The sequence below is a fragment of the Myotis yumanensis genome, unplaced genomic scaffold (assembly GCF_028538775.1).
Source record: "Myotis yumanensis isolate MYYU_CA2020_CCGP unplaced genomic scaffold, mMyoYum1.0.hap1 SCAF_11, whole genome shotgun sequence".
Taxonomy (NCBI): domain Eukaryota; kingdom Metazoa; phylum Chordata; class Mammalia; order Chiroptera; family Vespertilionidae; genus Myotis; species Myotis yumanensis.
The window spans coordinates 52,101,356-52,116,740 of record NW_027223762.1 but is presented as its reverse complement, the minus strand read 5'-3'; positions in this window follow the sequence as shown (position 1 = coordinate 52,116,740).

The following is a 15,385-nucleotide window of genomic DNA, read 5'->3' as shown; positions in this document are numbered from 1 at the left end:
TTATGGTAGGAATAGATTATATGTTTATAATACACTTTAACTTTTCAAACTTCTCTGCATGTATTATATTCCCACAAATATTCTTCTCCACTCCTTATTCTTTCCAGCATTTATGAAGGGAAAAATAGTTTTCCTGGATAATTTCTCTCCCTTTTGTTTGTGATACCAGGTTATGAAAGTCATTTATTTAACAAATATCTCTGTATTGTTTGCTCTGTGCCAGGTTCTGTGGTAGGCAGAATTTAATGAGGTTCATTGTCTAGCATTATTAAACTGGCAATCAAACAAGGGAGAGAGAAACAAAAAGAAAAAAACATATCTTGGAGCCAGTTCTACTGATACTTCTAAAAGGAGGGGTTGGTGAGAGAGGTGAAATGATACAAATAAACAATTAGAGGAGGCGCTAGTTGGCAAGGAACTGGGGCTGTCTAAGGAGTCCTTCTATTCAATCAAAATGTCTGAGAACTGACTCAGTATTAGTCAGGATAGGATACACCAGGCTGCAGTGACAAACAGCTCCCAAGTCTTAGTTGATTAGGATAACTAACAACTTTTTCCTTGCTCACACTATTTGTCCACTTCAGGCCAGCTCTGGCTTCTGCTCCATTGTTTTTATTTTTTATTTTTTTTTTAACCTTTGGATCCACACTTACAGAACAGCCCCCATCCTGAATGGTGCCAGTGGTTATGTCAGAAAGAACAGACCGTGAATTTCTTGAACTAACCATTCAATGCTCACAGCTTATTGACCAGAACTAGTCATGCAGCCTTGAAGACCCAGAGATGGGCTGAAAGTATAACACCACCCTGTGCCCCTGGAAGTGTAGACCTGGAAATATTTGGTGAACAGCATCAGTGACAAATTCGAGCTACCACAGAACCTGGAACAGGGAAGCCAGCTGCTAATGAAAGAGATTTCAGGCTCTTTTCCCGGCGTCAGGGAACAGCAGTGAGCACTAGTGAAACAGGCAGGGGAAGGAAAGTCAGGACAAATGAATTCTAACCTCAAACCAGTGGGCAAACCAAGGACATGTTTCCATGCCAATTTCCTTATTAAAACCAGCTTTATAGGATTCAATGGGAGTAAGTTTTTATGTGTAATGAGAGTGAGGAAACAGGTGAGGAGCCCTTAGAGTTTTCCCTTTTGTCTCCTCTTTCCCCAGTTGTAGTGTCTTCCCCTGCCCGACCCAAGCAGCTGTGTTTTCTCCATGTCCCTCCTGAGAACAGCTTGCGTGTTTGTCTCAGGAAGTCTTCAGGGAGCAGGAGGAACAAGGCTGAGAGAGAGGCCAGTTGGCAGTGGCTGTCATCCAGAGAGCCTCCTGCCCCCTGTGAATGTGTTTGAACATGTGATGGGGGGCATTTTGGATGTTTACAGTGACTGGGGTGCACTGGTAGCATTTGGCAAGTATTAGTCAAGTATTAAAATGCCCGAGAAAGTCCTGCACAATAAAGAATTATACCACTCCAAATACCATTGGTAGAGAACACTGGTAGAAGAAGCAGCTGTCAACACAGAGTGGAGAAGCTCTGTAATTTAGGGTGGCTGTGAGCTCCAGAGAGGCTTGGAGTGATGGCCAGATCCTTGAAAATGGGGTATTAGTCTTATTTTTCTACTTCGGTGACACTGAATGCAGTGAATGCTCAATTAAACACATGGAGAGCGGGTGCCCCATTTACTGTGCTGCTGGCTCTTGCCTAGCTCTTGCACGACAATGTTCTGTAAGATAGGCAGAGGCTTAAAAGACAGGTCTAGGTAAATTCTTGGATGATATTCTAACAAGTTAAACAGGACTGCCAGGGACTCTGGGATATGTCCTCAAGTCAACATCCGGGCAGCTATGGGGCCTCCTGCTGCATGATCCTGGATGACTTGACTCCTTTCAGAAATAAGACTTGTTCCCAGAGGTGCAGAGCCTGGTCCTGCGTCTGGGTCATTCTTTGGCTCATACCATCCCACTGCTTGTCTATCCTTATCTACCTTCCTCTGTTCTTCAGTATCAGGCTCACTGATACTTCATTATGGAAACCTTGATAGGGCTCTGGACGAACCACAATCTCTCTGTCCTGTAAACACCTGCTTCATTTATCATCTGAAACATTCCTCTGGCCTACCTGTTTCTTCTGATAGATGCAAACAAGATACAAAATTTGTGTTTAGGATAATCAATTCTGCAAGTGAAATGAAAGGTGAGGGTGAGAATTAAGGACCTAAAAATTCTAGATACAGTCAGTTCTGCTATGACACTTGTTTTGAAACACAAATTTGTTCCAACATGAATGAACTATTAGAGGACGATTGGAACATTGTGCATTTTTTCATTTGCTTATGCACGATTTTGTCTACAGCAAACACAAGGTGAATGCAAACACTGTGCTCTGCTGAATCAAGCTGTGGAGGAATAGACCGTCTGCACACACACCTACCACATTCACCCCCGGCTGGCCTTCCAAGGTTCTGGTATTCACAGGCTAACGAGGACACGCGGAGACATCAAGTCCAAGGTCTTTGAACTCTGCTTACGAATTTCCCTGGTGGGGTTGGATGCAGATGAGTGGAAAGGCAAATAGCCAGGTTTGAACTTGGTTAGATCTTTGTGCATTTTGCATAAGACTTTTTTAAAGAAAGCGTTAAGCTATTTTAAAGAAATGTTTGCAAATCAGAGGCCTAGCCCTATGTCTGTGCGGTTTCTGGCTCAGTGCTTTTTTTTGTTGTTGTTGTTTGTTTGCTTGTTTTTGTTTTTTTAATCAATTGTCCTTGGCAAAGGCATTTTATAAAATTAGAGGACGGAGCTTTGCACCCAGAGCTTAGTGCTGAAGAGTAAGAAAGAGGAAGGAAAGGAATGTTTATTGATTTCTTATGCTAATGCAAGACACCTGGCTGCAAACATTTTTTATTTTGCTGTTTGAATAATACAAAGCAGCAGCCGTGATTACCGTTTTGTAGTCGGGAAAAGTGAGGCAAAGAGGTTAAGCTCCACGTCCCAGGTCCCAGGACTTGGCAGTTACAAAGCTTTCATGGAGTTCAGGACTCTGGTCTGAAAAACAGAATCCCTTCCATCCTTCACACTCTGCTGAGTTGGAAGTCGCTTTAGATCAAGAGAGACAAGGCCTGCCGCTGCATCTGCTGCCAGCAAGCTGCTGGGAGGTGGAGGCTGATGTATAATGTCTATTAGGGGAGAAGGTGTCTATTGGAAAGTTCGCTCGGCTCTTCCAGCTTCAGATCACAATTTGTTCCATTGCAGTCTTACGGGCTCTTGTTTTCCGCTCCCCAACTGTGATGGCATCTGTGGGTACCATGAGTATCCATGTCGTTGTTTTTGTTCCCCTGTAATACTTGACTCCCATTGTAACTCTGAGTCTGCCTTGGCTCCCTCGCTAGCAACCAGAGTACTGGAGGCGTTCCCTGGCCCTCCATTCCCGAAGGACAAGCCCCAAAGGGACAGGGAGAGCAGAAGAGAAACCTCAAGAAGAGAAGCCCATGGATTCCAACTCATGGCCTCTGCAGTGGTTATCGTTTTCCTTCTGTCTACCCCAGTGGTCGGCAAACTCACTAGTCAACAGAGATAATATCAACAATACAACGATTGAAATTTCTTTTGAGAGCCAAATTTTTTAAACTTAAACTATATAGGTAGGTACATTGTTATTAATTTAATTAGGGTACTCCTAAAAACGTCCTCAATCTGAGGGGTCAACCTCAGCGAACGTACCCCCACTTCTTCTAATGCCACTTCTTCAAAATAGACTCGCCCAGGCCGAAAACCGACTTCTGCACATGGGCCACGAAGTTTCAGTAGCACTGTATGTGTGCGCCCACACGTGGTATTTTGTGGAAGAGCCACACTCAAGAGGCCAAAGAGCCGCATGTGGCTCGCAAGCCATGGTTTGCCGACCACTGGTCTACCCTGATTTCCAAGTCTTCCTCACATTCCCATAATATCGCCTTGGATTCTATAGCACTAAAGCTTCAATGTCAGGGGCGAATAAAAACCACTTTTCATTTGTGGTGTTCGTTATTTTAGTATATATTTCTAATAAAATGGTCAAGCAGAAAATGACAAGTGACTAAAATTCACAATTGCATGTTTGCGTAGAGATAGCCATTCTTCGTCTCACATGTGCACTGTCCCCATTCCCAACTTCATCTCACACCAGGAACATTCCTGATGGGGAAGCTTGCGACTTCAGGTGGGCTTTGTTTGGGGTTCTGAGGTGTCTGAAGGAAACACAGATGAGAGGAGTTAAAGAGGAAATTACTACGGATTGGTGGGAATAGAGTTTAGTTTTTCCTCTGGCTAACCACAGCACCAACGTTCCTTTTATCGCCCAGTCCTCCTCCCTGGCCAGCGAGTGGAGGAAGCCTTTTGTCTGACATTTCTCAAGGGCTGCAATTTGTGGGAATCAGATCCATAAAGCATTGTCCATGTGGTCTGCCTGGTGAAGGTAACTCCGCTTTTATCTTCCCATATGTTTACAGCTTTTGTGTTACTTGTTTAAAGATGGCGTCCTTCATTTCCATGCGGTAAGGGAATTGTTTTCCGGTGGCTTATCTAAATTGGATGTGGAGCTACCGGGCTGCGGGGAGTGCATACATAAAGGCAAGTGATCTATTAGATGCCATGATGTTGGGGTGACAGGATCCATCTAGGGACTTGAATAGTGCTCACTGGCAAGAGCCATTTATTGCAAACTGATAAGAATCTGTAAGATGAAAATGGAGTATCCCCAAAATGAAACATCAAAAGCTCTCCCCTTTGGATAAAAAGTGCTAATGATTTCTTCTGGATCATGGGTTATGCTGCTCACAACAGGTAGCTGAGCTGTGAGGGGATTGAAAAGAGGTATTTGTATCAAAGGAAGTCTAAGTTTTTTTTTAAAATATACTTTTATTGATTTCTGAGAGGCAGGGAGAGGGAGAGAGAGATAGAAACATCAGTGATGAGAGAGAATCGTTGATTGACTGTCTCTTGCACAACCTACATGGGGGATGAGACTGCAATCCCCTGACTGGTAATGAAACTGTGACCTCCTGATTCATAGGTCAATGCTCAACCACGGAGCCACACCAGCTGGGGTAGCCCATGAAGGTTTTGAGCAACACCAGTGTCATCAGATTTCCTCCTCTCAATGTGTGGAAAGAGCATCATGAGGTCGATTATGTTTCCTAATGTATCTAGGCCAGACTGCCCCAGAGTGGTCACAGTTTCTCATCAGGAGGGGGGTCACGGAGAAGTAATACCATGAATTATACAGAAAGAGGCCTCAGTGAACCCCAAGGTCGCCTGTGTGAAGAGTTTTCCCTGCCCATGAGTCATCTATTCATTCAGCAAACATTTGTGAGGAATACAGGAGAAAAAGAGATCTGGAGGTCTCACCACATATCCAAGCATCAATGCACATGTATTTTAGGAACTGGAGCAGCTGCCAGATGAGTGAAAAAACATCTGGAAAACAGCAAACCTGGAATTACATTGTTAGTCTAAGTTGGCATATTGCTTTTGGAAATTCTCTATTCCCTCATATAATTGCTTAAAGTTTGTTTTTCAGATCTTTTGTCAAATATGTTATTAAGGGTAGTTTCTTTCTGGTATATCCATTAACTATTGCTCGTTTTGACAAATATGATTTAAGAGCCTGGGTGGTCCTGGCATTTTGTATTCTAAAAATGCCCATCCTTTCTGGGGCATATGCTGGTTCTGTCTTTCTGCATATGAGTGCCATGTGTCCTACTTCCTTCTGTGCTCTGTAGGCACGGTCAATCTCGGTTGATGCAAACTTCCCCAAAGATTTCTAAACTGAAATCAGATTGCCTCTTTGAATAGAAAAATGGCCACTATCATAGATCCTGGGTAACACAAGTAAACATGTCCCTGGTTGCAGTCTGTTCGTAGTACTGCACTCTATTATGCCATGAGAGTTTTGCCTATACCCTCATGTACAGTGTTTTTGGTCGATGTGGATCTGAAACACATACAAGGAAAGAAATACAAAGATCAATTTTGCAGGCCCTGATGCTGGATTAGAAAACACTGCAGCATCATGGGCACTGCTAGAGTCCCTGGTGAGTCCCCACTTAATTGTAGGAGACAATAGAAGACCAGAAAGGCATAGCTATACTTCTATAGGAATATAGAGGAGCAGAGAAAGCCTAACTTTAATTTTAAAAAATTCAATACAATATTGACATTGCTTAACCAACTATCAACAACTTTTGACAGACTTTATCTTAATAGAGTGTGGGAAACTGTTCCAGGCCAAGAATTTAAAGTAACTGTCTATTTTATTAAACACACACACACACACACACACACACACACACACACACACACCAGTAAAGTGGGAATAAACACATTTCACCACATTTGCATTCTCTCTAGTGAAATAAGATGAGATATTGGTACCCTCTATTACCTACTCTAGTCCCAGTATATTAGTCTTGCCCACTGAAACATAGTCTCAGGGCTCTACGAGTTCTAATGCACACATTTCAGCTCCCACATTTACAAATAACAGCCCCAATCAAGTTGGCTTTAAGTTGTCACTGAGTATGACCACATGGCTTGATAGACCAAGCCATGTGATTATGGATATTAAATAATCCACGCCTTGAATAATGTAGAATGGAAGCATCCTAGAGTCTAAAGGGCCAAGGGACCCCAGATGAGCAATGACAATTAGATGAGCTTTTGGGGTATGACAAGTGGACCCTGACCACCATTGGGGGTGCTGATTGGCAAAGGTTTGCTGTTCAGAGCAGGTGGGGAATTCCAGAGTGTCATGGTGCTGCACGGCCTGGAAGAACCATAGTAGGGAAAGAACAGAATCAGCTGTGGAAGGAATTCCATCCTTCCTGGGCTAAGGAAGGAATCAGCAGGGGGGGGTAAGCTGGTCCCTATATGCTGCATCTAACCAAGCCTTGGGAAGCTCCATCGATGTGGTACCACCCAAGGCCTCAGGCTGAGAGCACTGCTCTGTGAGTGGTGGCCCTCAAGAGCCAGGTCCCCACAAGCCACAGCCAGCAGGGAATCACTATGCCATCTGCTGGGATTGGTGGGGGTCAGTGGAGTCCAGTGCTTTCTATGCATCCTTCTAGAACATGCACCACTGATGATGAGGGGAGATAGCCAAGAAGAAGTTCTGTGACATGTGTACTCTTAATGGTCACACCCTTGCAAAACTCCCTTCTAAGTAAATATAGTGGAGAGAACATGGTTCTGGGAAGCAGAAAGAAGGGCCCTGAATTCTGGCCTTGCCTATCAGCTGTGACACCGTGAGCAGGTCCTCAAACATTCTGTACCTCAGTTCTTTCATCTGAGACTTGAGCACAGTGATGATGCTTGTCTTACTTCACCATTCTTGTATTAGTTTATTTACTTATGTATACACTAAATATTTATAGAGTGCTATGTATGTGGCACTGACTTAGGCACTGTATAGAAGAAAAAACAATTTCTGCCTTAACAGAGAGGATAAAAGAAGATATTTGGTAAAAAAAATAATCAACTTTAAAAGTATAACAGGCATGTAAATGATGATGATGATCATCTTATATGACTAATTCAACTTCTTTTCTCAGACAGCTGTTTATCTCCTAACCTTCCGGCAAGCAAGTTGAATACACACCATCGGCAATTTCCTTCCCGTGGAGCAGAGGTTTCATCTTCTCTGTCAGTCTAGACAAGTTCGCTGCAGTGTTTGTCTTTATAATGGCCCCGGCACAGGCTCGCAGGGCCTCCAGGGACAGGTGTGTCAAGGTCTTTAAGAAGCAGCCTCTCCTGCTCTCTGTCACCAGCCCAGAGCTACGCAGGCAAATGTGTCACTGATGTGTAATGAATGAAGAGGGAGTTGGGCTCAGCCTTAACACACACAAATCAAGGCCTTGTCAGCCATGGTGGTGGTGGGGAACTTGTCGGGCCTTTTGTTCTTTTAGCCATATTTATTGTTACAAAATGCTGCACGCGTGAGTGGGGAAGGGAAATGCCTTTATGACATTAGTGATGTGCCTGTTTGCAGCAAGCCACAGGGACAGGCATCAGCTAGATCTGCTGATTATTTCAAAGCTCTGAAGACGGAAGCGGCCAGAGCGCTGGAGGGAACATTCTTCTGTTTAAAATGTGTGCCCAGAGTTCATCTGATTTGAGCTGCCCTTGGTTTCTGTGAATCTGGGGGCTTTTGAGAAAATTTGTCCACCCCAATGACATGAATTTTTTGAGCATCCCCTGTGTGTAGGTGATAGAACAGCACGTGGCTCATGAGTTCAGATAGTTTACATTTAGTTGATGGTGAACAAGGTTCCTGCAGACCTGACAATAAAAGATGGAAGAAATTTTAGAGCGTATGTTGTCCAACAATCTGGGCAGGAATCCTTTTTATGTGATGACCTCTAACTGCTTCCCGGTATTATCCTGCTTGTGGTCAAACTGAAAGAGCAATGGGTCATAGCTTCTAATCTGAACGACTCACTTTTGGGGAGAAGATAAGGAAGAGGGCAAAGAAAAAAAGAAAGAGAAAAAAGGACATCTTTTATTTCCTCTGAAGGCTCAAGGAGTCTTGTATAGTATCCATGGGCTAGGGTCGGTTTTAATTCATGGTCATCGCACCACACACATTGGGTTGCTGAGTTCTAAGACATTGACAACATTCTCTTCCCATAGCCACCTTGTCCCAGTCCCCGTCACACCTTAGAGCTGATCCATATCTAAAATTTTATGCTCAGCTTCACCGATCTCTGAACAAAAATTCCCATCTCTCCAGCCTTCTTGCTTCTTCTCTTTTACACAAACTCTTCAATCTTCTCTCTGCTCCTTTCACTGTTCCTCCAGTCATGGCTTTTTTGTCTTTCCTGGGCCACTGTGTATCACTCCAGTCACTCTCTTGCCGTGAGCATGCCCAGTTAGCTCACTTTATGGGTCTTATGCTGCAACTTTCCTATGCATTCCCTACTTTTGATCAATTTGACCATCTGCTTCTCTGCTCTAGCTCCCAGATGGCTGGATGCTATAGGTAGGGTGAAAGCACATGACGGTCCAGGTGTGGTTTCCAACTTTAGCTAGATTTTAAGAGCTGTTCTGTGATCTTCCTACGTGGTCCCAGTTGGTATCCTCATCTGTTCCTCACACAGCTCTTATACAACTCCATCCATTCCTCACGTTTATGCAAAGATGGCCTTGCTTTCTGTTATCACAGAGAAAGTTCATGCTCACAGCCATGAACTCTCTTCATCTTTCTTTCCCTACTAAGATAGATGTATTTATTTAACTCATGTCACAAGGTGTCTGTGTCTGGGTTCTCTCTCAATCAAATCAGATCCTGAGACAAGAATTCTAGTGGGAGTAATTTATTTAGGAGATGATCCCAGGAAACATCAGAAGGGAAGAAAGCCAATAGGGGCTGTGTTATCAAGCAAGTGTCCTCTGTAACTGGAACTTAATCTTAATGGGAACTCTTGGAGGGGGCATAGAACATGTGTTCAGTTATCCCACCGAAGGATGAAGACTATTATGGACCATCTCCCATCAGTTTGTGACTAAAGGTTGCTCCAGGAGTCACTAGAACTCCTGGCCTAGTGCACTCACATTCTCTTGGAAGGGTAAGCTCTTATACCAACTGGTAATATTTTTTAAATTTTTGGGTGGGACCTACCTGGTTTTCACATATTCTGCATGCCCTTTCCAATCTAGTACTTATTTTAAAAAATATTAGATCTTTTCTATGAGGTTATGATTACTTAGTCTTTAAGTCAACATTTTTTAGAATAATAAAAACGCCCTCCATCCTGGCTCCTACATTTGAAAGTTAAGACTTTCAAGAGACTTTCTCTGTGTGAATTTGTATGTGATTTGGGTTTACAATAACTAGCTACAGCCTGTCTTTTGTTTTATCTTCTGAGATAATTAGCCACATTCTTTTGTTCTATATTTAACATTGGAGGGAGGCAAATGATGATGATGATGATGATAATGATGATGATGATGATGAAATAACCCCCGAGAAATAAAAAATAAATTGAGAAATATTAAAAAATATCATCTCCCTACATTACATGTGTCAGGGTCTCTCCTGCTTGGCTGCCCATATAATTGACCACAGTGCTGATGCTGACAAAGATGTGTGCTGGTGCCAAGTGCTGATTCAAGCTGATGTCCACTAGCATCCCGACTGGTGCCCAGAACTGAGGTCGCTCATGTGGCTAAACCTTTTGCTGCTGAGCCTATTGGCACTAAAGCTGCCCAGTTCTGAGTTTTCTGTTTCTCAACTTTAGCAGAATTGTGATTTGCTTTTGTTTCTACTTTATATTTCTCCCTCCAAGAATTAGTCATGAACTCTAGTGGTCCGTACTTACCCCTAAGTTTTAACCTTTTGGTTTCTTTAACATCTTTAAAATGTGTCTCATCCTTTCTATGCCCACTGGTGTAGAGTCTGTTGTCTGCTGCCTGGCCCCAAATGAAAGACAAATAAGTGAGGCACTTCACACAAAGCTCTTGGCACAATCCTGGCCCATAATACATGTTTATTAAATGTTATGCAATACACTGAGTCTTATTATTAGTCTTCTGTTAGGTTTTCAACCTGTTCTAAAATATGCTCTAAAATAATCTTTCCAAAAGGCTAAATAAATCATATAAAAACCATCCATACATTCCACTGCCTATCAAATAAAGAACCAACTCAGCAGCAAGCCCAAGCCCCATCATGAGTTAGGTTTTGCCTTTCCCTCCAGCCTCATGTATTGCTACAGCCTCCCTTTGCCGGATGTCTGAGCACATTCACTTAGTCAGACACCTGAGCATGTATGCACAGTGACTTCACTGTGCGCCCCCCTCCCTTTGCTCCTCTGTGATGTGGGCCCTTACCCTACCCTGTGCCCAGGACCCCATATTGCTTTAGAAGCTCAGTTCTTCTCTGAACCTCATATATGCTTCCAGTAGAGGAGGTCACTGGGCCTCTCGTAGACCCTCATATGTAGAAGGTGCATGGCAATAGTATTTACAGCATAGGTGGCTGTGGGGGTTTAATGATATAAAACATGTAACTCCGCATGCTGCACAGTTAATATTTAATGCATGTTAACTTTTTCTATCACTACTTTAGAGATCTCTACTGTAAAGACTGCCACAGTTCTATGGCTGTCATTAATATGCATATTTCCCAGTGCCTACCGAAGGTGTCCTGTGTCCTATTCATTTTTGTGTCTCCAGTACGTAATATTATGTTAAATAAATGAATGAATGAAACCTATCACTGACAAATTGACAATTACCTGGAGTTTTACAGGTAAGAAATACCCCATTCATAATAGTATTTAATGCTTAAACTTGTTCCAGGCACAGAGGATATTTTTAGGACACTGAAACTATTCTGTATAATATTGTAATGGCAGAGAAATGACATCAGACATTTGTCAAAACTCATAGAACTATACAACCTAAAGAGCGAACCCTAATGTAAACTATGGAAATTAGTTGGTAGTAAGGTATCAACATTGATTCATCAATTGTAATAAGTGTACTACATGAATGCAAGATGTTAGTCATTGGAGAAGCTGAGAGGATAGAGGAGGGAGAGGTGTATGGAAACTCTGTTTTCTGTAGCCCTAAAATTTCTCTAAAATCCATTCTACTAATTGAGAAAAATAGCTTCATGAGGACTAGTGGGTAGTGTTACCTGAAAGTCAGAGAAGTGGCACACTGGGCCCAAGGTCACACAGCGACAGCATTCAGAGACAAAACTCTAGTTTTCTTATGCTGCACATTCTACAGTTAGCACCATTCAACTTTTGGTAGGGGATAAGGCAAGCTCATCCTTGACATTCTCCTTTGGGCACTTTTGGAAAGTAAGTCTTAGGTGGGAGTGGAGTTTATTAGGAACTGTGAGAATACCCTTCACAAGACTAATTGAGAGTCTTTATGACTCAGTAGAGGCTGTCAATCCTAAGTTATTTGACGTTTAATTCTTGCTGATGTAAATTTTATATGACAAATAGTTTCATTTAACTGTGTCACCTCTGGCTTATATACACCATAAAAGGTTTCCGTTTTAACAGCCAGCAACAGAAGAGCTGAGAGGAATAATGCTGAGAAAACTTGCAAGGGCACGACTGGCTGGGGAAGGGCAGGTGGCTCTCTGAGGGAAAAGATCTCTGGAAGGAGGCTGGGCTCTGGCCGGGAGGGCACCTGTGCTGGTCCTAAGAGTGCCTGGACTGGCCAGGGTGCCACCTCTACTTGGGACAGGGACTGATACTCTGTCCTCCTGCCAGTGAGTTTATACACCTGCCCTTCCTCTGGTTCGTCCTTTCCGCTGATGGATTTTCCACGAAGAGTCCTTGCTTTACAACATGCTCTAAAATGCACGTATAACAAATTCATATTCAAAATCCCCCAACTCTGTATCTTTGTTTCTCTATGTGAAATCACTGTGCTGAGAGATGATGGCATGACTCAGTCCCATTCAGTATTGGGAAAGTGATGACATGTATTTGTATGTTAACAAACTATTAACTGAGCATCTACTATATTCTAGCTCTGTGGTAGATACTCTGGAAAATGAGCAGTGTCTGTCCCCAAGAAGCTTTCAGTCTACCGGGAAAATCTGAGAAACCTACACAATGAGATAACAGTAAGAGGTACATGTGTGTGCAGCTCTTTATGGTTTATTAAGGACTTCCATGTGTCTATTGCAACAACATTTTTAGGTGATTAATGTGTATATTATTTCTTCCATTTTAAAGGTCTATGGTATGCCAGCTGGTTTCCCATTGCCAAGGCCTGGTGCTCAGATCTCATCACACTCTGTGCATATCTTCTCCTTCTCCTTGGCCCTTCAAGTCTAGGGGCAGTAACAACTAGTTACAAATAAAACACACCTATTTAATAAAGAAAACACCTTATTTGTAAACAAACCTTTATTTAAATTATTCTAATCCGAGTGTACCTTTTGTTTTCTATTAGGATCCTTAAAGAGCTCATGTACCTTAAAAGGTTCATGCTTCATGCACCTACCTCTCCCCTGGCTTATTCTTTCTACTCAAAGAATAAGTAAAAATAAGCACAGTGACCTGATAAAGAAAGGCCAGGCAACATGAGGGCTAGAAAAAGCAATGTGATGTGAATGATGGGGTGACAAGGGAGGTGGGCGGAGCTGAAGATGAAAGAAACGGCAACCTGCTAATAAGAAGTCATTTCTTTCTTGTCTTTGAGTGGCTTACAGTGACTTTGAGGTGTTCTGAAATATGAAGGAAATTTTTCCTTAGGAAGATCTAGTCCTAAAATGCATATTTATGTGTAGTAAGGAAGTAGGATGTGCAAAGAGAGGAGACCTGGGAATCAATTTGTGACCTACTACTTACTAGTTTCATTGTCTGTTAACTTCTCTGAGGTTTGGTGCAGATAATATTGCCATAGGTCCTTAATTTATAAATATCCCTTATTATTACTTGGGTTTACTTATATGTTAGATATGTAGAAATATATTTTCCTTAGCGAGAAAAAAAAGCTTTATTTTTTGAGGGGGGGGGGGGGAGACTTCATTTTTATGTCATACATAAATGGAAATATAAATTAATGTTTACCCTAAAAGTTAAGTTCTCTCCCAAATATTCATCAATCAAGGCCAGATTGTACAAAGTTGGGACAATCTCAGTTGATACTAACCTACCATGAAGGAAACTTTGGAATAAGGATTCTGGGGTTGATGATACCACATTGTATCATTAAATGAATCAGTAACATGTTTATTAAGTAATTGAGTGTTTGCTGCATTTTTGCAAGTCCCTGTGTTAGGTGCTTCAGATATAAAAATATGTAAGCCATGGTCCTTCCCCTCAAGAAAACCAACCTGAGCTGAAAGAATAACTGGTAAAAGGATAAGAGGTGACCTATCAAGATCATAGGTTATGCCTTCTTAGCCTCTGCCTCCTCGGTGCTAACATACCTCCCAGTGCATGGTGGGAATGTATCATAAAAGTTTGTTAAATTTGAATACATTGAAAACCAGCATTGCCAGGTCTGAGAAGCAAAGACACAGAGTGCATTAGAAATTCTGAGGAAAGATAGTTCTTTGTGGCCTTAAAAATTCCCCGGAGGTGGAGGAAATTGTTCTGCGCCTTGATAAATGTGTGGACTTGGTAGGTTTAGAGGGGCAGGGCCACTCTTCAGGGGAGTAATTATTTACTTAGGATGGATTTATAGAAATAAAATTGCCAAGTAAAGTGGTATGAATTTTAATAGGAAATGACTTATAGACACACATTTACATAGTCTTGATTTTAATATAACTTGATTTACATATACCATCCAAAAGATTATATAGTTTGTTTTATATCAGCTAGCACTATGTGAAAGTACTATTTCACCATAACTGCACTAGCATAGTGTGTTATCTTTGGAAAATATTTATTTACTTATGTGATGGATGACACCATATCTCAATTTTTAAAAATGCATTGACAAACAAAATAGAACCAGAGGCATGGGTACATGGAACAGACTGATAAATGTCAGAGGGAAGGGGCTGGATAAAGGAAGGTGAAGTGATTAGCTAAAGCACATATATTCATAGCCCCTGGACACAGACAATAGTGTGGTGAGGGCCAAGGGGGCAACGGCACTGAGTGGAGGTGGCCGAAGGGGAGGAAAATGGGGCACATCTGCAATAGTGTCAACAATAAAAATTAAATAAAATAATAATTGTTTAAATTAATTGAATGAGAACGAGGGTACAAACATACTGTGATTACACTGAGGTACGTAAGGCCAAAAAGGATCGAAGCTCAGTAAACAGGCATGGCAAAGAGGTAAGAGAGAGAAGCATGACTAAATACAGACCATGCAGAGCTGGTGGTGCAGGGGTCAGTAGGCTGTGGGAAGCAAACAAAGTACAATGTTTAGACCTTGTGATGTGAAGCGTGTACTCAGCAGGTGTGTAGGAATGGGCATGGTGAGTGGAAATACATTTGTCATCCAGAGTGGAGGCCACCAGCTGGGGATCTTGGAGGCAGAGCAATTAATAGTCAGGAAAAGGTGTGAGGTATGGCTTGAGGCTGCAAGTAGGGGTCAGTGCAGGCAAGGAGAATAGGAACTGGGAAGCTAGTGGTCAGATGCATTATCGATACCTTCTTGATGTATCTGAGGATGGGGTCCAGTATTATGAGACAAGCAGGCAGCACTTAGAACCAATAAATGGCAGGAGTGCTCAAGGAAATGTTCTAGAATATTGTTGGGGTGGAGGAAACCCTGGCGGAAAGTGGAATATTGAGGAGAGGAAGTGTGGCTTAGAGAGAAGTTTGTACCGGGACCAGCTTTTATAGGTGTCAGGAATCATAGAGCTTATCGGCTAAAAATAGGGCTGGTTCCTCCATTTATTAGTCATCTGACTTTGGACAAGTCAC